The sequence below is a fragment of the Grampus griseus genome (assembly GCF_964374135.1).
Source record: "Grampus griseus genome assembly, chromosome: 18".
Taxonomy (NCBI): domain Eukaryota; kingdom Metazoa; phylum Chordata; class Mammalia; order Artiodactyla; family Delphinidae; genus Grampus; species Grampus griseus.
The window spans coordinates 74,750,527-74,776,401 of record NC_139012.1 but is presented as its reverse complement, the minus strand read 5'-3'; the positions used below and the strand labels follow the sequence as shown (position 1 = coordinate 74,776,401).

At 44.3% G+C, this 25,875-nt stretch overlaps 1 long non-coding RNA gene across 1 annotated transcript; it reads right to left on the bottom strand.

Moving 5' to 3' along the window:
* Nucleotides 1–12,045: 12,045 nt before the first annotated feature.
* LOC309836036 lies at nt 12,046–24,475 on the bottom strand. The gene is made up of 3 exons (XR_014298086.1): nt 24,247–24,475; nt 22,812–22,975; nt 12,046–13,020 (listed from the first exon to the last, which is right to left on the bottom strand). It is a non-coding gene; the product is annotated as an uncharacterized lncRNA (long non-coding RNA).
* Between the last annotated feature and the right edge of the window lie 1,400 nt (nt 24,476–25,875).

Sequence of the window (25,875 nt, the reverse complement as noted above, 5' to 3'; positions counted from 1 at the left end):
ATCACCTAGAAACCCTCCTGAAAATCAAGTACTTAGAAGGGTCAGAAGAGGGAAGTTCTGGGTTAACACTAAATCAAATTTTACTCACAGCCATTCTGACAAGCTAGATGGGGGAGCAATAAACCTAATGGGAAGCCGAGGCAGGGCAACAGGAAGCAGAAAGGCTTCCCTGAAAAAGAACTGGGAGTGACGGAGCCACTCAGCTGGCAGCCAGCCTTCAGGAAATTGCTACATGTGGACAGCTTGTAGCAGCTTGTGGACAGCTGTGGGGAAAGGATCTGCGGGTGACTCCGAGTAGGAAGAAGAGGTGAAGCTCTACAAATAGTAGCTACCGGTAGCTGTTTAGAGAGTGAAGGTGACGGATACAGGTCTTTTAGGCTACCTAGTGATTACCTGCCAATGCCAGGTTCCCATATTAAAGTATGCTACATTTATATATCATGAGATAGAATGGACAATAAAATTTTATTCCTTTTTAACTAAAATTATTTTTCTCTATAAGTGAAATGCTATGGCTTTTGAAAGCATAGATAGCTCTAGCCTTAAGCAATATTTTATAATTCACTTTCAAGTTGAATTGTTTAGTCTTTCCCTAAACACAGAACATATAAACACCTTAAATATTTGCTGTTTCATCAGCATACAGTCAAGATTCTTGTCTGCATTATAGAATACACTGAACTCTCACATCTAGTCATCATTACACATACAAAATTGTAAGTGTTTTTGCTGTAATTTGTATCATTTGAATAAATTCTAATATTTTCCTGAATTCTCAATTAGTCTTATGTCCAAGGTAATGAGAATTTGAAAAATCATTTCTCCTACTTATACATGCTCTAAAAAATTCAGAAGTTTCACACATCTGGATATGTCTGGATATTGCCAATTTGAAATTGCTATATTACCTGGAACTATTTCCACTTCAGTAGTTCTAGAAACACAATAAAATGTACAAAATAATCTCCAAGATTTAAAAACAAATTGAAAATACTGTACAATTGAATTTATTGCAATAAATAAATGCAAGGTTTATTTTAATTTAATGTTGAAAGTCTAATTTTCTCGACCAGAAGTACAGATTATTTCTCCTCTAGATGAGGAGACACACAAACACGCAGACTTTGTAAAGCACAAGCCAACTTTCATGTCGCCTGTTGTCCTGAGATCCAGTGGAGAAGAGAGGGGAGGATCGCTGGACAAATACAGAAATTAACAGTGCTGGCTCTCAGCGCTCTGGGAAGGGTTTAACTTCCCCTTCTGCATCCACTATTTATGGCTCTTCTGAACAAGGGCAAATAACTTAATCCCTCTGAGTCTGTCTACTCGCCTGTGAATTACCGGTAATGCGATCTCATGTGATTGAGTGAGGGTTAAATACAATCATGTATGTAAGAGCGCATACACGGGTGGGTGGGGTGGTTCCTCCAGAAACTGAGGTCTTTCTCATCTCACTAGAGCAAGGACAGCACTTCGCGCAGAAGACCTCAGAGCTGACAACAAGTGACACAAAATGAATGTGTGCCCTTTTGTCTGGGTCCTCAGATCCTCCCTCTGATGGGCGTAGCTAGGTATTGTCCTGGATCTTCACAAGAGAGTGTCTGGGCTGAAAAACCACATTGGTGCTGACCAAGCAGGAGCAAAAATAAACTACTAACTCTGTCAAATAAAGAGGCAAAACCAGTCATGCTGAAGTTACAGTTCAGACAGCACTGATGCCCCAATTCAACCAGCTTTATATGAAAGGTAGACATGTTTGAACTAATTTAGGGATTGTCTGTTGACCAAAGATAGAAAGTCTCTTTACAAAGTGGAATTTGTTTAGGGGTCCATAGGCTCCCCCAAATAGGTGAATGTCCCAGACCTCCTTAATAAGTCATTTCCTTAGATGCTACTGTGTGGTTAGGTTTGGCTGTGACTACTGGAAACCCCAAATAGCAGAGGCTGAAGAGTGAAGTTAATTTCTCTCCTACACAGAAGTCTGGAGGCAGGTGATTCAGGACTGGAATATTGCTGCAGAATTGCCTGGGGCCCAGGTTACTTTGACTTCCCTTTCTGCTACCCCTAAATTAGCCCCTCATTTCACGGTCCCATAGGGCACTCCAGCTATGACACCCACTTTCTAAGCAGCAGGAGGGAAGAAACAAAGGAAGAAGGGTAGGCCCCTATGATGGGTGGAATATTGATCCCTGAAAGATGTCCACCTCGTAATCCCTTGAACCTGTGGGTATGTTCTGTTATAGGACAAAAATGACTTTACAGATGTAGTTAAGTTGGGGACCTTAACTTAACTTAATCCTGGATTATCTGGTGGGCCCAATCTAATCATACAAACGCTTAAGAGCAGAAAATTTTCTCCAGCCGGAATCCAAGAGCTCAGCAGAAGGAAAAGTCAGAGAGATTCTGTGTGTGAGAGGATTCCAGATGCCATTACTGGCTCTGGGATGCAGGACCCACGTGTCAGGACTGGAGAGAGGCCTCCAGGAGCTAAGGGATGCCTCCAGGTGACAGTTGGCAAGGAAATGGTGACCTCAGTCCTACAACCACAGGACCTGGATTCTGCCAGCAACCCAAGTTCTTCCCAGAGCCTCCCTAGCAGAGCTCAGCTGGCCAGCAACTTGATTTTGACCTTGTGAAACCCAGAGCAGGTAAACCTGCTGAGCCAAAGGGGCGCTCTTGACCTGCAGAAACTGAGCGAGCATACATTTTTGTTATTCTGTGCTGCTGTGTAGGAATTTGTCTTTGCAGCAATAGAAAATGAATACCATCCCCTTTTCTTGAATGACACTTCAAGGAAGTGACACCACACCTGCTTACACTTCATGAACAGTACTTAGTTACATGAAAACTCATGGTTGCGTGGCAGGTTGGAAAGTGTAGTCTTTATTCTGGATGGTCGTTTGTCTAATTAAAAATGGGAGAGGTTTTTCTTTTTTAATTTAAAAAGGGACTTCCCTGGTGGCGCAGTGATTAAGACTGAGCTTCCAATGCAGGGGGCCCGGGTTCAATCCCTGGTCAAGGAACTAGATCCCACATACATGCTGCAACTAAGAGTTCACATGCCACAACTAAGGAGCCAGCAAGCCGCAACTAAGGAAGCCCGCAAGCCACAACTAAGGATCCCAAGTGCCACAGCTAAGGAGCTGGCAAGAGCCGCAACTAAGGAGCCCGCGAGCTGCAACTAAGACCTGGTGCAACCAAATAAATAAATAAAATATATTTTAAAAAAAAACACCATTCTTTAAAAATTGTTTTTTAATTAAAAAAATAAATAAATAGATGCAAAAATCCTCAACAAAATACTAGCAAACAGAATCCAACAGCACATTAAAAGGATCATACACCATGATCAAGTGGGGTTTATCCCTGGAATGCAAGAATTCTTCAGTATACGCAAATCAATCAATGTGATAAACGATATTAACAAATTGAAGGAGAAAAACCATATGATCATCTCAACAGATGCAGAAAAAGCTTTTGACAAAATTCAACACCAATTTATGATAAAACCCTCTATTTATGAAAGTAGGCATAGAGGGAACTTACCTCAGCATAACAAAGGCCATATATAATGAACCCACAGCCAACATCATTCTCAATGGTGAAAAACTGAAACCATTTCCACTAAGATCAGGAACAAGACAAGGTTGCCCACTCTCACCACTATTATTCAAAATAGTTTTGGAAGTTTTAGCCACAGCAATCAGAGAAGAAAAAGAAATAAAAGGAATCCAAATTGGAAAAGAAGAAGTAAAACTGTCACTGTTTGCAGATGACATGATACTATACATAAAGAATCCTAAAGAGCCTACCAGAAAACTACTAGAGCTAATCAATGAATTTAGTGAAGTAGCAGGATACAAAATTAATGCACAGAAATCTCTTGCATTCCTATACACTAATGATGAAAAATCTGAAAGAGAAATTAAGGAAACACTCCCATTTACCATTGCAACAAAAAGAATAAAATACCTAGGAATAAACCTACCTAGGGAGAAAAAAGACCTGTATGCAGAAAACTATAAGACACTGGTGAAAGAAATTAAAGATGATACCAACAGATGGAGAGACATACCATGTTCTTGGATTGGAAGAATCAACGTTGTGAAAATGACTATACCACCCAAAGCAATCTACAGATTCAATGCAATCCCTATCAAATTACCAGTGGCATTTTTTACAGAACCAGAACAAAAAATCTTAAAATTTGTATGGAGACACAAAAGACCCCAAATAGCCAAAGCAGTCTTGAGGGAAAAAAACGGAGCTGGAGGAATCAGGCTCCCTGACTTCAGACTATACTACAAAGCTACAGTAATCAAGACAATATTGGTACTGGCACAAAAACAGAAACATAGATCAATGGAACAGGATAGAAAGCCCAAAGATAAATCCCTGCACCTATGGTCAACTAATCTATGACAAAGGAGGCAAGGATATACAATGGAGAAAAGATAGTCTCTTCAATAACTGGTGCTGGGAAAACTGGACAGCTACATGTAAAAGAATGAAATTAGAACACTCCCTAACACCATATACAAAAATAAACTCAAAATGGATTAGAGACCTAAATATAAGACTGGACACTATAAAACTCTTAGAGGAAAACATAGGAAGAACACTCTTTGACGTAAATCACAGCAAAATCTTTTTTGATCCACCTCCTAGAGAAATGGAAATAAAAACAAAACTAAACAAATGAGACCTAATGAAACTTAAAAGCTTTTGCAAAGCAAAGGAAACTACAAACAAGATGAAAAGACAACTCTCAGAATGGGAGAAAATATTTGCAAATGAATCAACGGACAATGGATTAATCTCCAAAATATATAAACAGCACATGAAGCTCGATATTAAAAAAACAAACAACCCAATCCAAAAATGGGCAGAAGACCTAAACAGACATTTCTCCAAAGAGGACATACAAATGGCCAAGAAGCACATGAAAAGCTGCTCAACATCACTAATTATTAGAGAAATGCAGATCAAAACTACAGTGAGGTATCACCTCACACTAGTTAGAATGGGCATCATCAGAAAATGTACAAACAACAAATGCTGGAGAGGGTGCGGAGAAAAGGGAACCCTCTTGCACTGTTGGTGGGAATGTAAATTGATACAGCCACTATGGAGAACAGCATGGAGGTTCCTTAAAAAAACTAAAAACAGAATTACCATATGACCCAGCGATCCCACTACTGGGCATATACCCAGAGAAAAACATAATTCAAAAAGACACATGCGGCCTTCCCTGGTGGTGCAGTGGTTGAGAGTCCGCCTGCCAATGCAGGGGACACGGGTTCGTGCCCCAGTCTGGAAAGATCCCACATGCCGTGGAGCGGCTGGGCCCGTGAGCCATGGCCGCTGAGCCTGCGCGTCCAGAGCCTGTGCTCCGCAACAGGAGAGGCCACAACAATGAGAGGCCCGTGTACCAAACACACACACACACACACACACACACACACACACACACACACATGCATCCCAATGTTCATTGCAGCACTATTTACAATAGCCAGGTCATGGAAGCAACCTAAATGCCCATCGACAGACGAATGGATATATACAATGGAATATTACTCAGCCATAAAAAGGAACGAAACTGGGTCATTTGTAGAGACGTGGATGAATCTAGAGACTGTCATACAGAGTGAAGTAAGTCAGAAAGAGAAAAACAAATATCGTATATTAACGCATATATGCGGAACCTAGAAAAAATGGTACAGATGAACCCGTTTGCAGGGCAGAAACTGAGACACAGATGTAGAGAACAAACGTATGGACACCAAGGGGGGAAAGTGGCAGGAGGGGAGTGATGAATTGGGAGATTGGGATTGACCTATATATACTAATATGTATAAAATGGATAACTAATAAGAACCTGCTGTATAAAAAAATAAATACAATAAAATTCAAAAAAAATTTTTTTAATTAAAAAAATAAATAAAATAATAACTAAAAAAATGTTTTTAATGGGAGGGAACAGCATTAAAGGAGGAAGGGTAGAATGGATACTGGGGACAGCTAGCTGTCTCCACCACTGTTACCAAGAGTCTGCATTTAAAATTTTTTCCTCATAATTTGGTGCCTTCTGCAAAAGGCACAGATGAAAACAATACTCATTATTGTGTTTTTGTTTTTGTGGTACGCGGGCCTCTCACTGTTGTGGCCTCTTCTGTTGCGGAGCACAGGCTCCGGACGCTCAGGCTCAGTGGCCATGGCTCACGGGCCTAGCCGCTCTGCGGCATGTGGGATCTTCCCAGACCGGGGCACGAACCCATGTCCCCTGCATCGGCAGGCGGACTCTCAACCACTGCGCCAGCAGGGAAGCCCAATACTCATTATTATACATAGCCCACTTGTGGAACCCATGTGCTGGGATTTAGTGCAAGAAGGAAGTTTGTTCGGACAAATGTGCATGCTTACTTTCATCAGACAGTGAACACTGTACAAGGTATTGTTTGCCTTGCCTGCTCGAAAGCTCGAAACTAAACTCAACCGTGTCTCTCAGCCTGGCAAAGCAGATTGAGGAAGCCTGAGATTTTCCATCAGAAAAAGTTGGCTTCCATTTCTGCGTTCACCATTCATCACTCTTCTGAACTACATGGCAAATGACGTTGTATCTTTACGTCTGTTTTCTCATTGGTAAATTGGGGGAAATACCCATCTCACAGGATTGTTGTGAGGGTTAAATAATGTATGTGAAAAGTACTTTTTGGTATGGAAATGACCGTCAATGTTATATGTCCTTATAAAACATTGTATCTCTTCTTCCTCTAAATCAACATTTTTAAAAGAGGAGGTTGCAACGTATTAGCCATTGATAATGTCAGTGTCATGGGTTGTTATCAGAATTTTTTTAATTAAATAAAATAAAATAGAAAATATAAGAGTGCATTATGGAGCTTCCCTGGTGGCACAGTGGTTAAGAATCCGCCTGCCAATGCAAGGGACACAGGTTCGAGCCCTGGCCCGGGAAGATCCCACATGCCGCGGGTCAACTAAGCCCGTGCGCCACAACTACTGAGCCTGCACTCTAGAGCCCTCAAGCCACAACTGCTGAGCCCACGTGCCACAACTACTGAAGCCTGTGTGCCTAGAGCCCGTGCTCCTCAACAAGAGAAGCCCGCGCACGGCAACGAAGAGTAGCCCCCTCTCACCGCAACTAGAGAAAGCCCGCACGCAGCAACGAAGACCCAACACATCCAAAATATAAATAAATAAATTTATAAAAAAAAAATAGAAAATATAAGAGTGCATTATGCATAGTGAGGATAAGGATTGCTTCATGAAACTTTTTCAGTTATGTATGTATATGTCTAATAAATCATAATATAAAATATATTTCTACCTTGATTGCCATACAAAGTTTGGAAAACACTGTTCTGAATTGGTGTTTGGTGTTTCTTTCTTATCTCTTTTAAGCCCCTTTTTTTTTAATGTCCTATTAAGTATGTGCCTGTATTGGAAAGTGACTCAAATTCTCTTTGGAGGGAGACAGTTGGGCTAAAAATGAAAGAGAAGGGAGAGCAGGGCGGTGGGGTAGAACTCATGTCAAATATTTTTCACTCCAGATACAGTGGTTAAGCTCTTACTTCTAGTCGTCAGACCCACCCTTCCGTACTCTGCCTAGTGATGCAGGAGCTGAGCCGACACAGGAGAAGTGCTTTTCTCCCTTGGCATCTGGCCGTTGGTTCAGATCTGCCAGTCAGGAGGAGGTGCTGCAGGGAGGCTGGAGGGCTGAAGGCAGGACTTGTTTCTTCCTTTCTGCTTCCTGTTCGCCTCCTGAGAGCCAGGCCAGGCGTCTTCTGATAGCGGCGGTTTACTCCACGAGCAGCAGCGTAATCCAGTGTGCACTTTTCCCAGTGTCAGCACCCCCTCAAGGCATCAACCACCTCACAAGGGCGTCACCACTGTTGGCAGGCAGCCCCCCCCAGAGATGTGCGTCTCAGCCCCAGGGGCCGCCTCCTTCAGGTTTCTAAGGTTTTTAAATTTACAACCTCTATTTTGTCGCCCCAGCCCTAGGGTGGTAGCTGGGTTTTGCAGTTACTACCTCCTGGACAGCTTAGTGGCCCTTCCTACCTTTTCAGTTTTCATGGACCTGATTCCTCTCCCTGCTGAGTCACTTGGTTCTCTTCTGTCTCCTGACTAGATCTTGGACCAGGAGGCAAGTCAGTGTGTTTTAAGGGTGAGGCTGAACCGTGGAGGGGGAAACTGTGCGGTTTACATTCTTCTTTTCCAAAAGTTTCGCTGAGCATCCCTTCTTGGCTCCTTGGGGACCCCATATAGACTTAAAGTTTATCTATATGGAAAAATCCGACTACTTAGCTTATCCATTTAAGGCCTGGACTTTGAGTTTGAATTGTTATTGAAGTTATGTTTTTATACTGCTTTGGTGAGATGGGATCCCTGTGAAGAAAGACAGGGTGTCTTTTGTCTCCAAAGACATGTTATTAAGGAATGAGATGGGGGGAAACCTGGATCATTAGTTTAAAACATCATGTTACACAAAGTTCACATTTTGTTTTACTTCAGAAGCATTGGGAATGTACTATTTCTTATGTTGTGTTTATTTTTAAATCATATATATATATATCATACATATACACACGTACATGTGTATGTTTGTATAATGTATTATTTTATAATAAAAATATACAGAGGGAAAGGCCCCCTATTAAGATAAGTGTCCTCATATGTATTCAAATCCTCTTAATCACACCATAAATCATAGAATATTGGGTCTGTTCATTGTCTCCTCCAGGACTGTCTCAAGTCTATTTCCGCCTCTGCTTCCCCACCACCATGGTTTCCTCACACCCTCCTCCTTTCTCACCAGCCCCACTGCGGGAGCCTCACTGGTCACACTATCTCCAGCTCCATTTCCCCCCGGCCACCCCTTCACTTCGCTTAGGCCAAGGGATCCTTCTAATTTGGGGATGTGGTTGTGCCCCTCCATTACCCAGAGCTGCTCAGTAGCCTCCACCATCTGAAGGGTCACGTCCAAGTCCCCCAGCCTGGACCCTCAGGGACCTCCTTTCTCTGAGCCCATGAGTATATGTGCAGGTCCTGCACCCACTGGGCTGCCTCTAAACCAGAAGGGCTACCGACTTACCCTTCCTGTGCCCGCCTGCTTTCCCTCTGTTCCTCCAGCCTTCCCTACATTGAGGTTTATTGAGTGATAGCTCTGCTGGGCTCTGGACCAGGCCCTGGGTCCTCTCTCAAGTCTGGTAGCTCATCAACCACTGGACGTTCTCCATGAACCTTCCCCAGCTTCCAGAGTGTCCCTCTGTGATGGCTAGCTAGTCTCTGAGACGGCCCCCATAAATCATGCCTCTTGGTCTCTGCATCTTGGAGTAGTCCCCGCCCACTATGCCAGTTCTGGGCCTAAAGGAAGGCCTGACTTGTGTGTGCTTTTGGGAGCCACCTTGCTGGCGAGACTACATGAAGAGGCTGCGTGGAGAGGAGAAGCCCTGGGAGATGTGGAGACGGAGGGAGGCCCTGGCATCGCAGTGTCTCCGTGGAGCCTCTGGAAAACCCCAGTCCCAGCCGCCATCTGACTGCAACTGCATAAGGCCAGCAGTACTGCCCAGCCAAGTCCGGTCGATCCAGAAAACTGAGAGGCATGGACCCCTACGTTTGCTATGCAGTAATAGACACCTAGGACACCCCTTCACCAGGCCCTGCTCTCACTCTTTACTCCCGTAATACCTGTTGCATTCACACCTTTATTATCTCCCTAATCATCTTGCATTGTCTCTCCCCTCTACTAGATGGTAAGTTTCTTAAGGGCAATCCTCCTTATTCCTTTCATCTGAAAAGATTCAGTATGAAAATAGAAACCACCTGAGGTGTTTCAAGCAAGTGGTGATTCAGCGTTTACAAAGTCATTGGAATATAAGCTATCATGAGACTTCTGGCTTCAGGGTCATTTTGCCATGGTTGTAATCAGAGGTCTGGAAACTGCTGATCTTTCCACAGCTGCCCCACGTCCAAGAAGAGGATGGCCAAATGGTGGAATGTGGAGTTTGGCCATGGAAATACTCACATCTGCCGGAACCAGTCAGCCACGACTATCACAGGAAGAATGACTTCTGCCTTCTTTCTGTCTTCCAGACATTACGTGATGGCAGAACCTTAACTGCACCCAGAAGTCTTGCTGCTAAGACTTCTGGGAAATGTAGGTTTCCGCTTCCAGCTGATGCTAAACAGGGGAGACTCACAGGGTTAGAGGTGGGTGATGAAGGCCAATGGACCTCACGTGTGCATTTCCCCGCCCCTAGCACGGTGCCCTGGCAAGTAGAAAGTCTTCAGGATAGGCTTGTTGAATGAATGGATGAAAATAAAATTAACTATTGTATCAATCATTCAGTCTAGCCTACAATTATAGGCCTGTTACGGACCCTTTCCTGCACTAGATGCTGGGAAGGAAAGGGTAAATATATGGTTAAAAAACCCAAAAAATTCCCAAGAGCAAAATCTGAGTGTAGAACTGAGCCCTAGCAAGGGTGGAACACGAGAGTGACTTTTGTAAGGTTGTCACTGTTGTCTGTTGTGGCGTCTGTATCTCCTGCCCTGCTATGAAAGTAAATAGACAAATACAGAATCCATTTCAGAGGTTAACTTTTCAAACTGTTTTGCAAATGTAACCAATTTCTCCTGGGAGTAAGGAGGTTGCTTTTCCAAGGCCAGCCTTGTAGCTGATTCTGGAAACATAAAGCATGTTTAAAGAAAATAAATCAGCCACAAAGGCAAGATTCTTGAAAATAGTCAAAACTAGGCCCATATTGACAGGTAAACTCTATGGCTTCACCTTGAACTTCATTTAACCTTGGAGGTTAAATAAAAGCACTTCACACTTACTATTTATTTATCCAGGCTGTCACTTATGGTGCCACGTAGCTGTCAGTTCCTCAGGGATGAGGAACAGAGACCACAAATAGAAACTCAAGACTCCAGGGTTCTTTACTTAGTTCAGCCAGTAACTAGTAAAGGCAGGTTAAGAGCTCGTTTTCAGCTGTGCTCTTTTCACCATTTATAAAATGCAGGTATTCGATGGGTGACCAAACACATATTGCGAGAGTACTCCTCAATCCTGTACACTGAGTATCTGAGAGGGTTTGAGAGACCATACAGCTCACGTACAATTACAAGCACGTCGGCCATTAGAGTAGTTTAGCCATTTGTAAAAACAAGACTAGGATTTTTTTTTAAAGAAATGGAATTCATCTTAGTAGGTTTTGCGGAATTTTTATTATTTGTTTACAGTACTGTTGCTGTTTTTTTTGAGTTGCTTTATAGTTTTTTTAAGGCTAGACAAGAGTATAACCACATGTTCATGGTGGTTAACCCTGGGGGGTGGGACCGGGTATTCTACATTTCACTTTATGCTCTTCATTCTATATATTAATTAGCTATGTACTCATTCTCACATTAATAATGCTATTTTTTTTTTTTTTTTTGCGGTACGCGGGCCTCTCACTGTTGTGGCCTCTCCCGTTGCGGAGCACAGGCTCCGGACGCGCAGGCTCAGCGGCCATGGCTCACGGGCCCAGCCGCTCCGCGGCATGTGGGATCTTCCCGGACTGGGGCAGGAACCCGTGTCGCCTGCATCGGCAGGCGGACTCTCAACCACTGCGCCACCAGGGAAGCCCAATAATACTATTTTTAATGTTATTAATGATTAACTGTGGGTAGAGAGATTACAGATGATTTTTAAATCTTTTTCTTATTTGAACCTTACTTTATGTCTAGAAGAAATGGGCATGATTTAAAAGAACATTGACTAAATTGTTGCTTTTCCTACAGAAAGTGCAACAGATGTATCAAGTTACAGCTGGGGCAGCACTCAGAAGCCCTAAACACTTCTCCACCTCATTCATCATTGGCTGAGCTCTTAGCCTCAACAACCAGTATAGGCCGGGGTCAGAGTGCACAGCACTGGGGAAGCTGTGGGACTTAGGATGCCTCAGACAGGTCAAGGTCAGACTGCCTGGGGAGGGAAGGGGACGGCTCCGGGGGTGTGAGGGTGTGGGGACAGGAAGACACAGTCCCACTCTTTTGTGCCTGTTAGACCCTGGCCGGAGAATCCCAGGACCGTGGAGCAAATCGCCTTTATTACGGGACTTTGTATGCTGTGATTCCTTATTGCAGTTTTCTGTTATTGTTGTTTTTTATTCCATAAACTTGGATGAACTGCTTACAGTTTTACCAGACCCTGCGCCAATTACTGGGGATAGAAAAAGGCAAAATATAGAATCCCTACTCTCAAGAAATCCAACATCAAATCAAAAGCAAGAATCAGACTAGTGAAAGGGCACATTATAATACAGTGTGATTAGTGCTTGAACACAGATTTACACGAAGTGTTCAAGGAATACAGAGGAAGGGGACACCAAGCCTGGGGGATTCCGGGGAATCTTAGCAGAGTTTGAAGGAGGCGAGCTGGAGAGAGGGGACCAAGGGAGGGAGTTCTCTGCAGAGAGAAGAGCCAGGAAGAACGGGAGGCCAGAAAGAGCACAGAGAAAAGACGCACGGGTGGCTCCTATCGCTGCCGTCAAATTACTACAAACTTAGTGGCTTTGAACGACACAAGTTTATCGTCTTACGCTTCTAAGGTCGAAGTCTAAACTGTCGGCAGGGACTGCGCTCCTTGGTTCCTGCCCTTCCACCCATCCCGGCAACCTCTGCTTCCACAGGGATCACATATGTGATGGCAAATCTCCCTCTTCCCCCCATGTATAAGCACTCTGGTGATGACACTGGGCCCACCGGATGAGCCAGGATGAACTTCCCCATCTGCAAAGTCCCTTCGCCCTGCAGGGCAACATCCACCGGTTCCAGGATTAGGACCTGGTAATGTCTGGGGCCGTTGGTCAGCCTGCTACTGTCCCCCTGAGGCTTCACGTGAATTCTTCTGCCCGGACAGCTCTTCTTCCTTGGGTCTGCTTCAGTGGCTCCTTCCCAGTTGCTGTGTAAACTTGGGCCATTACTTCACCTCTTGCACTTCGGTCTCCTCATCTGGAAAATGGGGAGAATGATAGACCCGGCCTAACCCGTTTTTGTGAAGCTACAGTGAGTTAGTGTATGGAAAGCACTCAGAGCAGCACCTTCCGCAAGAACTGGCCTTTTATTGTTGTCATTGTTATTGCTCCTTTTGTCACCGAGGTCTCTATTCCAATGTCACCTCCGCAAAAACATCTCTCCTGGCCACCCTAGCTAAAGTAGGCCCCCTAGTAACTCTTTACATGTCTCTTCCTCCCTCCCTTACTCCGTTCTTCCTTCCTTCCTTCCTTCCTCTGTCTCTCTCTCTCCCCCTCCCTCTCTCTCTCTTTCTTTCTCTTTTTTCATAGCAATGATCGCAATCACATGACTTCCCTGTGGTGTGTACTTCTTTGATTTATTCACTGCTTTTCCTCTGCTTCCTCCCCTAGAGTGTGAGCCCTGTGTTTCGTTCACCACTGATTCCCCCGCACCAAGCATGATGCATGACACATAGAGGGCCCACAGGCAACACCTGTGAATGAACAACTCAAACTCCGTAGCCCGCATTGTCCAGTAGAGTAGCCACTGGCCGCACACGGCTGCTGAGCAGTTGAAATCTGGCTAATCCAAACTGATATGTGCTGGAGGTGCAAAACGCACATTAAATTTAGATTTCGTGTGAAACAGTGTTAAATATCTCATTAATAATTTTCATATTTTTTGCATGTTAAAATGATAGTAATTTGGATATATTGAGTTAAACAAAATATGTTAACATCAATTCCAGCTGTTTCTTTTTACTTCTTTTTAATATGGCTACTAAAAATTTTACATTGCATATGAGACTTGGATTCTCTTTCTATTGGAGATCACTTCCCTAGAAAGCCCTCATGGCATGTGTTCTAAAAGCTGCACTGTCTGGGTTTGAATCCTTGGTCCACCATTTACTGGCTGTGTGACCTGAGGCAAATTATTTAGCTTCTTTCAATAAATGTTAGCTGTCATTAGCTAGTTTCCAAGGAAGAAATTATTCTGTGTCAAGAAGTTCAGAAACTTATAAATGTTTGCAAGTAGAGAAAAAGAATAATATGAATCTAGAAAAATTTAGTAGACACTAGTGGTTTGGGTGTCTTCACTTTTAATAATTTATGTTTCTGATGGTTTGTATTTTTCACAATAACTGTGTCACCTTTGGGTGGAAAAAAATAGATATATTTTTTAAATAAATTAATAAAGTTTGCAAAAATTTCTTAAATTTGTTCATTGCAAATGTCAGTTTTCAAGTCCTAAAACTGAAGGCTCTGCCCCTGAGGGTTGCCAGGCATGGATGTCACACCTCTCATATCAACCCTGACAAAGGTTCATCATCTGAGAAAGGCGACTGCATCCCACTTCTTCTGAACTAATTCTGGGACGTGCTAAGCCAAACAAACATCCAGGAAACTATATAAAGAGTTTCCATGTTTCTTTTCCACATACTTCCTTTTTCCATTTTGACTTTCCTCTAATAGTTTTATGAGTGCTACAATACATAAAATATAGCCCTGTGCTGGACAGGTGCTCAGTAAATAGGGAATGACTCATTGAAGGAATGAATGCATCAATGAATTCAGTGCAACTAGCATCTCCCTTCTTCCCATCCTGTCCTTTATGCCTCTTACTGGTTTTTCATTGTTAGATTATAATTTCCCAATGCATTTGATTCTTTTTTCTTTTCCCTCCCCTGATGCCAACATCCTCCATGGATTTCTTTATACTTTTCATTTAATTTACCACTTTTATGCTCTGATCCTCTTTAATACAACTTCTGGCGAAATTTCAGGAGACCTCTTTGGATTCCTCCTTTCAGCCACAGTTACAATCATGTTTTCAAAATAACTCTTCGTGTGTATAGTATACATCCATTTATCGTTTATCTCAGAAAGGGAGAATATATTTATATATTTATGAATATGAGTATATACTGTGATGATATAATGAACAAACCAGAATACAAATTTCTCCATGGGACAAATAAACCTGTTTTCTTTTTTTTTTTTTAATATTTATTTATTTGTTTTTATTTGGTTGAGCCAGGTTTTAGTTGTGACACGCAGGCTTCTTAGTTGCGGCATGCAAACTCTTAGTTGTGGCATGCATGTGGGATCTAGTTCCCTGACCAGGGATGGAACCTGGGCTCTCTGCATTGGGAGCACAGAGTCTTAACCACTGCACCACCAGGGAAGTCCCCTAAACCTGTTTTTTTTCAACAACTAAATTGTAAGATTAAAAAACCCAAGAGACTGAAGAGTTAATCTCTACTATCGATTAATGAAGCCGTAAGAGATATAGCAATGGATCATAATTTGCGAACCTTTTTTTTGTACCTCATTTTTAAAAAACAAAACTATAAAATAAAAACATTTACAGGACATTTGTGTCATTTATGAGACAATTGTAACTTTGAACACAGACTAGATAATTTTTTAAAATAAATGTATTTATTTATTTTTGGCTGAATTGGGTCTTAATTGCTGTGCCCAGGCTTTCTCTAGTTGCGGCAAGCAGGGGCTACTCTTCGTTGCGGTGCGCGGGCTTCTCATTGGGGTGGCTTCTCTTGTTGCGGAGCACGGGCTCTAGGCGCGTGGGCTTCAGTAGTTGTGGCTCGCGGGCTCTAGAGCACAGGCTCAGTAGTTGTGGCGCATGGGCTTAGCTGCTCCGCGGCACGTGGGATGTTTCCGGACCAGGGCTCGCGCCCATGTGCCCGGCATTGGCAGGTGGATCCTTAACCACTCTGCCACCAGGGAAGCCCCAGACTAGATATTCGATGATATTAAAGAAGAACTGCTGTTTTTAAAATTGAGGTATAATTGAAATAACATTGTATCAGCTTCAGGTGTACAACACGATAATTCAATGTTTGTATATATTGCAAAATGATCACCACAATAAGTCTAATTAACACCCATCACCGTACGAAGTTATAAAAAATGTTTTTCTTGTAATGAGATCTTTCAGGATCCACTCTCCCAGCTACTGTCAGATATGCAGTTATTAACTGTAATCACCACGCTGTACATTACATCCCCATGACATTCAGCTTATAGCTGGAAATTTGTATCTTTTGACTCCTTTCACCCATTTTGTCACCCCACCCCCACTTCAGGCAACCACCAATCTGCTCTCTGTACCTGTGAGTTCTGTTTGGTTTTTTGTTCTTTTTTATTTTTGATTCCACATGTAAGAGAGATCATGCAGTATTTGTCTTTTTCTGTCTGACCTTTTCACTTAGCATAATGCCGCAAGGTCCAGCCATGTTGTCACAAATGGCAATATTTAATTCTTTTCATGGCTAAATAATATTCCATTATATATATGTACCATATTTTCTTTATTCATTCATCCATTGATGGACTCTTAGGTTGCTCCTATATCTTGGAAATTGTAAATAATGCTGCAGTGAGCATGGGGGTGCATGTATCTTTTCAAGGTAGTGTTTTTGATTTCTTTGGCTAAATACCCAGAAGTGGAATTGCTGGATCATGTGGTAGTTCTATTTTTAATTTTTTGAGGAACCTCCATACTCTTTTCCATAGTGGCTGCACCAATTTACATTCCCACCAACAGTGTACGGGGGTTCCCATTTCTCCACACCCTCACCAACACTTGTTATTTCTTGTCTTCTTGATAACAGCCATTCTGACAGGTGTGAGGTGATCATCTCATTGTGGTTTGGGCTTCCTTAACGATTAATGATGTAGAGCATCTTTCTTTGTACCTGTTGGCCATCTGCCTGTCTTCTCTGGAAAAATATGTATTCAGTTCCTTTGCCTAATTTTTAAAATCAGATTGTATGGGGTTTTCTTGCTATTGAGTTCTATATTATATTTTTTGGATATTAACCCCTTATCAGATATATGGTTTACAAATCTTTCCTCCCACTCAGTAGGTTGCCTTTTCATCTTGCTGATGGATTCCTTTGCTGTGCAGAAGTGCTATGTTTAAGGTATGATAAAGATAAAAGTATTCATATTTTTTAAAGATATATTCTAAAAATTTAGAGATGCATTTATATATTTTGCATTTTCTTCAGAATATTGGGGAGATGTGAACAAAGCAAAATTGGCTATGAGTTGATCGTTATTAAAACTGGGTGATGGGAGTTCCTTATACTATGTTTCTTTTTAATGTTCTTGAAATTTGTTATAATAAAATAGTAAAACATAAAATAATTGCTTATCACAAAATAAACATAATTATAGAAAATCTGAAAAATACAGAAGAGTCTAAGAAAAAGGAAAAAACAAAACCAAAATTGCTCCTAACACCACAGCAGTGGTCTTAATCACTCATAGTTCGGTATGATTCCTTTCAGTCTGCAGTCTGTGCACATATACATATAAACACAGGTGTGTACCTGTGGCTATTCTAAAGCATGACCACATCTTCACAGTCTTCCCATCAAGAAGTGGAATATATGTCCTCCCTCCTTGAATCCGGATGGGCTTGTGGCTGCTTTGACCAATATAATATGGAGGAAGTAACTCCATGTGGTTGGGTCATGACAGGCCATGTGGCCTCCTCACTGTTTGCTGGGAACACATGCTCTTGGAGGCCGAAGCCACCAGGTAAGATGTTTGATGACCTTGAGGCTGTCAAGCTGTGAGGAGGCCCAAGCCACATGCAGAGGTTCCAGTTAACAGCTCCAGCTGAGTCACGTCAAATGAGGTGTCAGATACGTAAATGAAGAAGCCCCCAGCCATTCAGGACTGCCCAGCTGAGGCTCCGGGCAGTGGAGAAAAGACAGCTCCTGCGCCCCAGAGAATCCATGAACATATTGAAATAGCTGTTGTTTGAGGTGGTTTGCTACACAGTCATAGATGACAGGACAGAATTTGGTGCCTGGAAATGGGCTGTTGCCATCAAAATGCCTAAAATGTGGTGTTTGTTTGGGGACTGGCTGGCAGGGAGAAGTCAGGCAGGCATTGGGAAAGCTGATGGTGAGGGTTTGAACAAAGTGAGGAAAATGTTATTGGATGCTGAAGGAAAGGAGATACATGCTAGGTACTGGCAGAACGCTGTCACCTGGGATACCAGGGAAAATAGGAAATGTACTTAATAAACTCAGTAATCTGGCTGAGGAGATTTCTGGATGGGATATTAAAGGGGCCATCAACTTGTTCTAGCTGCCTACAGAGGATGTGAAAGGGTGAAAAGAATACACCGTTCAGTTATCAGTGAGGATTAAGAGGAAATGTAGAGGGCTCAGCTGGAACTTAGCCAGCAAAGGATTCTCTGAGCAAAGATCAAATCCAGGACACAGTAAAAAGAAAAAAAAAAAAAAAGAAAAGTGTTTTCAGAATAAAAATGAAGCCAAGGGCGTGACTTTAAAGCCCTTTGTTAGCACTTAAGAAAGGTAGAGGTGCTGCTTCATAAACTCAACTAGACAAAAGGCCTTGTCAGGATGGAAAATTTTTTTCCTCTTAGGCTCAGTACCTGGGAGCCTTCCAATTTAACTGACAAGAGACAGGTGAACAGGAGAAAAAGAACACACATTTTATTAATATTTTACCTGCATGGGAGTTCACAGAAAGGAAGTGAAACTCAAAGAAGTAACTAGACTCAAGGCCTTGTATAGCATTTTAACAAAGGAAAGGAGGTTTGGGCTTCGAGAAATGATACATGTGGGAAGCGGCTAGGAAATATATGAGGAAAACGAAAGGCCAATGACGGTCACTTTAGTAAAAGGTGTGTCTGTGCAGGCTCATCGTTGTGCTGACTCTCCACCTCCAGTGACAGAAGTTGCTCTCCACTTCCCGGTACAGGAGAGGGAGGATACCTTCACAAAGGGGGTTTTATGCCCTACTTTTAGGCAGGAGAGGGAAGGACAGAGAACTCTCCCTGGATCTGCTGACTCTCAGCTGCCTACGGCCCAGGCCAAAGTGGCACATGTTGAGACGCCACATTCTGGACCTCTTCTGCCTTCTAAGAATTGCAGGGAAAACCTTACAAGCGACCTCTGTTAAACAGCAGGGCTTCTAAAGCTCTAAAGGCATTGCTACACGACAGCCACATGGGCTCAGGGTAGAGGAGGAATCTCAGTGGGTGACTTTAGCTAACGGAGCACGTTTTTTATAAATTGCGATATGAGAAACCCACAGAGATTTTGAGGGAATTATATCAGCTTGAACAGAGAGGAACAGAGGTGGTACAGAATGAAATGAGGGACTTCCCTTGTAGTCCAGTGGCTGACTCTGCGCTCCCAATGCAGGGGGCCTGGGTTTGATCCTTGGTCAGGGAACTAGATCCCACATGCGTGCTGCAACTAAGAGTTTGCATGCTGCAACTGAAGATTTTGCATGCTGCAACTAAAGATTCCACATGCCACAACTAAAAGATCCTGCATGCCACAACGAAGGTCCCACACGCAGTAACGAAGATCCCGCATGCCGCAACTAAGACCCGGCACAGCCAAATAAATAAACGAATAAATAAATATTTTAAAAAACAAAACAAACAAAAAAATGAAATGAGGTCTCTGGCTGCCCAAACTTAGGCAGAAGGCAGACTGAAAAAATTTACAATCATTGGCTCCTTTTTATGGGGAAAGGGAGGATGATTCAGAGAATGGGAACAAAGACCCACAGGAGAGAGGAGAAAGAGACCCACAGGACAGAGGGGAAAGTCCCAGACAGGCACTCCCAGGAGGCAGGACAGAGTCCTAATCAATAAGCGAACATCACATACTGGGATGGATTTCAAAATTAATATAAACCAATGACTGCTATGCATTTCTGTTTTCTCCGCTTTGGAACAGGAGTATCTTAGCAGTCATCCTATACTCGTCCTACTGTTGTATGTTGGGTTTATTTGGGGGAGGAGTGGCAGAAAACTTGTGTCTTTAATTCTTCAGTTTACAGACCAAGCAGAACCATACCCAAAGAGCTTAAGTCAAGGTGCCTAACATCCACCTGGACCTGATTTACATTAGGAGACCCTGTCACCTAAGCCTGAGCCCAATGCCTTAGTAAGTAACATAAAACTTGAGGAGGAGAGAACTTGGACATGGAGAATGTAAATAATTTGTGGGCATGGAACTAACTGTGGCAGTTTTAAAATATGGCTGCAAATCCTTTGACATTCCTCCCATGGAGAGGTGGATTTATTCCCTTCCTCTTGAATCTGAGAGGTTTGTAAATGCTTCAATCAATAGATTAAAAGTGGTGGTAAAAATGACACTGTGACTTCTGGAGGCTGACCACAATAGGCCATGGAGCCTCCCGCCTGCTCACTGGGAACACAAATCTGCGGAGCTCTGAACCACAATGTAAAAGCCTGACCACCCTGAGGCCTCCAAGCTGGGAGCAGGCTCGAGCCACGCCGAAGGGGAGCTCTGGTTAACAATCCACAATGATCCCAGCTTTGGGCTCCTTTCAGCCCAGGCACCAGATATGTGAATAAAAAAACCTCTAGGGAACTCCCCGGCGGTCCAGTGGCTAGGGCTTGGCGCTTTCACTGCAGTGGCCCAGGTTCAATCTCTGGTCGGGGAACTAAGATCCCACAAGCTGTGAGGTGCAGCCAAAAAAATAAATAAAATTTTTAAATGAAATAAAATTTTAAAATTAAAACTAAAGAAACCTCTAGATGATTTCTGCCCTGGCCACTCAAGTCTTCCTGAGGGTCCAGACATTGTGGAGTGGACACAAGTCATTCTTCTTGTACCCTGTCCAGGCTCCTGACCCACAGAATCCATGGACATAATGACGTGCTTGTTGTATGACACTGAGTGTGGAGCTGTTATACAGCAACAGAAACACCACCATATTAGTTTCCTGTGGGCGCTGTCACCAATTATCACAAATTTGCTGGCTTAAAACAATAAATTCGTTCTCTCACAGTTTTCAGGCCAGAGTCCAAAACTGGGCTGAAATCAGGATGTGAGCAGAGCCACACTGGAGACTGTGGGAGAATAGCTCATCCTTGCTTCTTCCAGCTTCTGGTGGCTGCTGGCATTTCTTGGCTTGTGGCTGCATCACTCCAGCCAACATGAAATCTCTCACTGCTCCTTCGTATCACTTTCGTGTGTGTGTGTGTGTGTGTGTGTGTGTGTGTGTGTGTGAAATCTACCTCTGCCTCTCTCTTATAAAGACACTTGTGGTAGCATTTAGGGCCTACATGAATAATCCAGGGTAATCTCTCCATTTCAGGATCCTTAATTTAATCATATCTGTAACAACATTTTGGGGTGGGATTGTTGCTTTTTTGTTTTTTGGTGTTTTGGTTTGGTTTTGATTTTTATGTCCCTTTTTTTGGCTTGTTTGGTTTTTCTGCCATGCAAGGTAACAGTCACAGCTTCCAGGGATTAGGCTATAGATGTCTTTCAGAGGGCCATTTTTCAGCCTAGATACATAAATACATAGATACCTAGATACAAAAGATCATGCTGTACATGTATATTCTTTTGCGTCATACTGTATATATTCTTTACAAGACAAAAGGAATAAGTATTCGTCAGATCATCAAACACTCTGAAAATAGCAGCTTTAATGGTTATGTAATATTCTACTGAATGGGTATACCATAACTTAGTTACCCAAAATATTAATATCAGAGACTTATTTCCAACTCCCTACTTCTGATTATTTCCTTAGATTAGTTCTAGATGTGAAATTACTAAACTTAATGAGTATATTTTAAGACTTCTAAAATATTGCCAAATTGCCATTCAAAAATATATTAATTTACAGTTTCATCAGTATAGGAGGTGCCTGTTTATCATCCGTCACCAGATTGAGTATTGGATTTTTAAAAGCTATCAAACCATCACCAGATTGAGTATTGGATTTTTAAAAGTGTTATGTTATTTGATGATATTTCATTAGAAGTCTGGTATTTGTCCTGTCATTTTGCATTGAATTTTTTTATATATTAAGGAAAATAATCCTCTGACATTTTGGTAGCAAAGGCTTTTTTGTCATTTTTAATTTGCTTTTCAATTTTGAAGATGACGGTTCTGATAGCTCTCTACTATTCTCCTTATAATTCTTACTTTGCCTTTATACTTAGAAAGTCTACGACATTCAGAGAGCAGACACAACCACGGTTGAAATAGCATGGTGTTCGACATCAGAAAGGCATGGGTCATAATCTATCTCATAGGGTTAGATATTGGTTTTTGCAAAGATTAAATAAGTTAAAGAATCAAGCACAAGGCCTGGGATGTGTAAACCCTCTGGTTCCTTTCCTTCTGTTTACTAGAAAATAATAGACTCAAGCAGCTCACAAAAAATGCAAATGCCAAAAAATATGAAAATATGCTCAACCTGCTTAGTACATCATGGAACATAAAATTAAGTTAGTTACCATTTTCTGTCCATCAAATTAACAAAAATTTAAGCAATAACCTCTAGTGCAAAGAGGCCATGGAGAAAGGGGAACTCATTATAGGCACCTGTGCGGTACTGTTAATTGTTAAACCTTTTTGGAAAGCAATGACTATATTTATTACAGTTTAAAGGCGAAAAAAAAGTTTTAAATTGAGCATTTTCTTTGACCTAGGATTTCCTATTTGAGTTATCTATCCTTTACAAATACAAAGAGGGGCTTCCCTGGTGGCGCAGTGGTTGAGAGTCCGCCTGCCGAGGCAGGGGACACGGGTTCGTGCCCCAGTCCGGGAAGATCCCACGTGCCACGGAGCGGCTAGGCCCGTGAGCCATGGCCGCTGAGCCTGCGCATCCGGAGCCTGTGCTCCGCAACGGGAGAGGCCACAACAGTGAAAGGCCCTCGTACCGCAAAAATAAAATAAAATACAATAAGATACAAAAGGATATATGTAAAACGATGCTTACCTTTGGACCACTTATGATCGCAAAATGCTGACAGCAACGTGAAAATCCATCAGTAGTAGAAAAGCAGTTGAATAAATGTGTCTTTTCAGTTTCTACCCACTAAAATGTAAGCTTCCCAAGAACAAGGATTTTTATCTGTGATCTTAATGCTGTTTTCCCAGCACCTAGAACATAATAAACATTCAAAGAAATTGTTGAGTAAACGAATAAAATCTGGTATACCCAAATTTATAAAATGCAGTGGCCGTTAATAAGTCAGTTGGATTTAAAAAAAAAAGTCAGTTGGATTTATATATAATGACCTGGGGAAATGGCCATGATATATTATTAACTGATAAAAGCAAGTCACAACGAAAAGTATGACTTCATTCTTTTTTAAGGAGAGACAAAAGGAAGAACAAGATAAGTGATACACGTTTGCCTAAGCACAAAAAATTCTTGGGATGATATGGACCGGGGTGTTAACACTGGTACCCCAGAGGGATGGGATTGAAAGAAGGAGCAAATTTTAACTTTTTCCACCCCTCTGCATTGTTCAAACTTGTTGGAAGGAATTGTTCCGTGGAAGGCCTCAACGTGCGTTCATAGAAACTTAAACCAGACCAGGCTTTGCTATGGGAAGGACAACCTCTTTGAGTCCTTTGCCCCCGCGTTAGGAAAACAGGTCCTTGGCAACAGGTCCTTGGCGTTACTAGGTATTCTTTTTACAGTATTGGTTTGTTGCTTTTTTGATTTTTGTGCCCCTCCCCCCAACACAACCCCCGCCTCCCGCGAGTTTGCTCAGCCCGTCCCCTTCCTGCGGGTATCTTTCCTGTCCAACCTGCCAACTCCCCCTGCGCGCTTATCTGACCCCGTGCTCTGCAGCGGCACCCGCGCACCGTGTGCACGCCCGACCTTTGCCACCTTCCGCGCTCACGGCAACTGCAGGAGGATGTGGTTTACAGAACACGTGGACCGAGGCTTCTCACTCCAGCGCCCTTATTTCCGAAATGGTCCCCCCAAGCGCAAGGCCCATCTCCAATATTCAAAGGAACCCCAGAGGAGGGGGCCGGGCTTGGAGGAGGAGGGCGGGGCGAGAGGGGGAGATGAGGTGTGGAGAAGCACCTGCCGGCGCCTCCACCACTATTAATATTAACTTTTATTAAGACTTGGCCCTTCTCTCCCTGGGGCTTCACAAAGCAGGAAGCCAAGGGCAGGGGTGCAGGGAAGGGAATTGGCAGGAAGAGAAAACCTTGAGTAAATTATTTAGCCGTGAGTCGAGATTAAGAGTGATTCCGCCCTCTCCCCTCCCCCACCCGCAAATTGGGCCCAGGTTGGGGATCAGCCCTCAAACCGCCACTAATCGTTTCAGCTGGACGACATCTGGAGTCTGGTGAGGGGCAGGCCAGGGAGACGTCTGTCGGCGACACGAGGTGCGAGGGCGGTGGGCACCCACCGGGCCCCCGGCTCCGGGGGACGTGGCCTCTCGGCAGGTTAGGCCGCGCCTGATGGCGATGGAGGGAGGAGGCTGAGGCCGAAAGTGCCAGAGCGCGGCCGGGAGAGGCGCAAAGGGGTGGGCTTGTTCGCACCCGCTGGGCCAGGCGACACCTGCTGCCGTGGACCGCGGCCCTGCGCCCTCGGCGGGGAAGAGGGAGAAGCAGCCGAGGGCCTCAGGCTCTCCCTGGGGCCGCTCCTGCGGCGCCTCCGCCGGTTGCCCCTGCCGCTCCCCGCCCCCCGCCCCGCTGGTTCCGGCTCTCCCGTCCTCGGACAGTCGGGGACGCGGCCGCTCCGCCGGAGCAGCAGCGCCGCCTGCCGGGCACCTCGCGCAAGCTCGGCCGCGGGAGGGGCGGCAGGGAGTGGGGCTGAGCGCGCCGACCTCCCGCCTCCCCTTCAAAGTCAAGTCCCTCCCGCCCGCCCGGCGGCCGCCGCCGCCACCGCCCGCGGCGCTCAAGCCCGACGTGGAAGCCGCCGCCGCGCTCCTCACCGGGGCCCGGTTCCCGGCACCTCCGCCGCCCATAGCGGGGCACGCCGTTGAAAAACTCGGAGTACGTTTAACCGTGATGACAAAAGCAGCTGTGGAAACCAAGCTGCTCCGAAGAGGAAAAGGAACGTGCCCGGGATCTCGAGGCGCGACTTCCGGGGCGCAGACGGCGGCGGCCCCCCCGGGCTTCCCGCCAGGTTGGCGCGGCTGCCACGGGGGCTTCGCTGCGCTTCCACCTCGGGAGGCGCCAGGCCGCCCGGAGACGAGCGCGGCCTTTCCCCGTCGGGCGAGGAGCCGGCGCGGCGTCCGAGGCCGGGAGCTACGCGACCCCTGCGCCCCGGCGCCCGCGGCGCGCTCCTGCGGCTCGTGGCGCTTGGGCGGTGGGTCCTGAGGGCCGTGGCGAGAGTCCGGTCCTTTGATCCGTGGGCCAGGCCGCAAGGGGAGGGGCGAGGCCGCTGCCACCTGAGCGGCATCTTCGCTGCAGGCTGGGGCCGCGCACAGACGCCTCGATACCAGGCCTACTGCCCTCCCCCCAGCCCTGTTGTAGACGACCGGCCTGTCTGGACATGAGCAAAGCATGCTTTCATTTTTTCTGTCTAAAACATTCAGAGACTCGAATCCAGGCAGTAGTTTCTCCGAGATAGAGGTGTGAGGTGGCGGCAAACTAAAAGTTCCCGCCAAGGGAGCAGCTTTGCTGCCTGTCTGTTTTGTCTGGCTTTACACTTGCGAACGTAGCGCCCAGCTTTGTGCAGCAATCCAAGCCCATCTAAAAATCTGCTCCCTGAACAGCTTGCGACGGCCCGATTGTGTGGTCATTTGGCCTTGTGGTTCTCCGTCCTGGCCACGTGTCCACCCAAGAGCAGCTATCATAACACTGTAGGTGCATTTCAAGACTCTAACCCTAGAAATGAGGAAGAAATGTTGCTTGTTGGTTTTCTGTGGGCTGAAGATCATGACCAAGACCTGTCACTCTGAATCAGGGTCTGTTGTGTTTAACAATATATCACTAACAGATGTCTAAAAGTATAAAGTTGGTTATATGAAATTCATACACACGATGAAAATTATAACAGGAACACATGAAAATAACTAGAGGAATTTGGA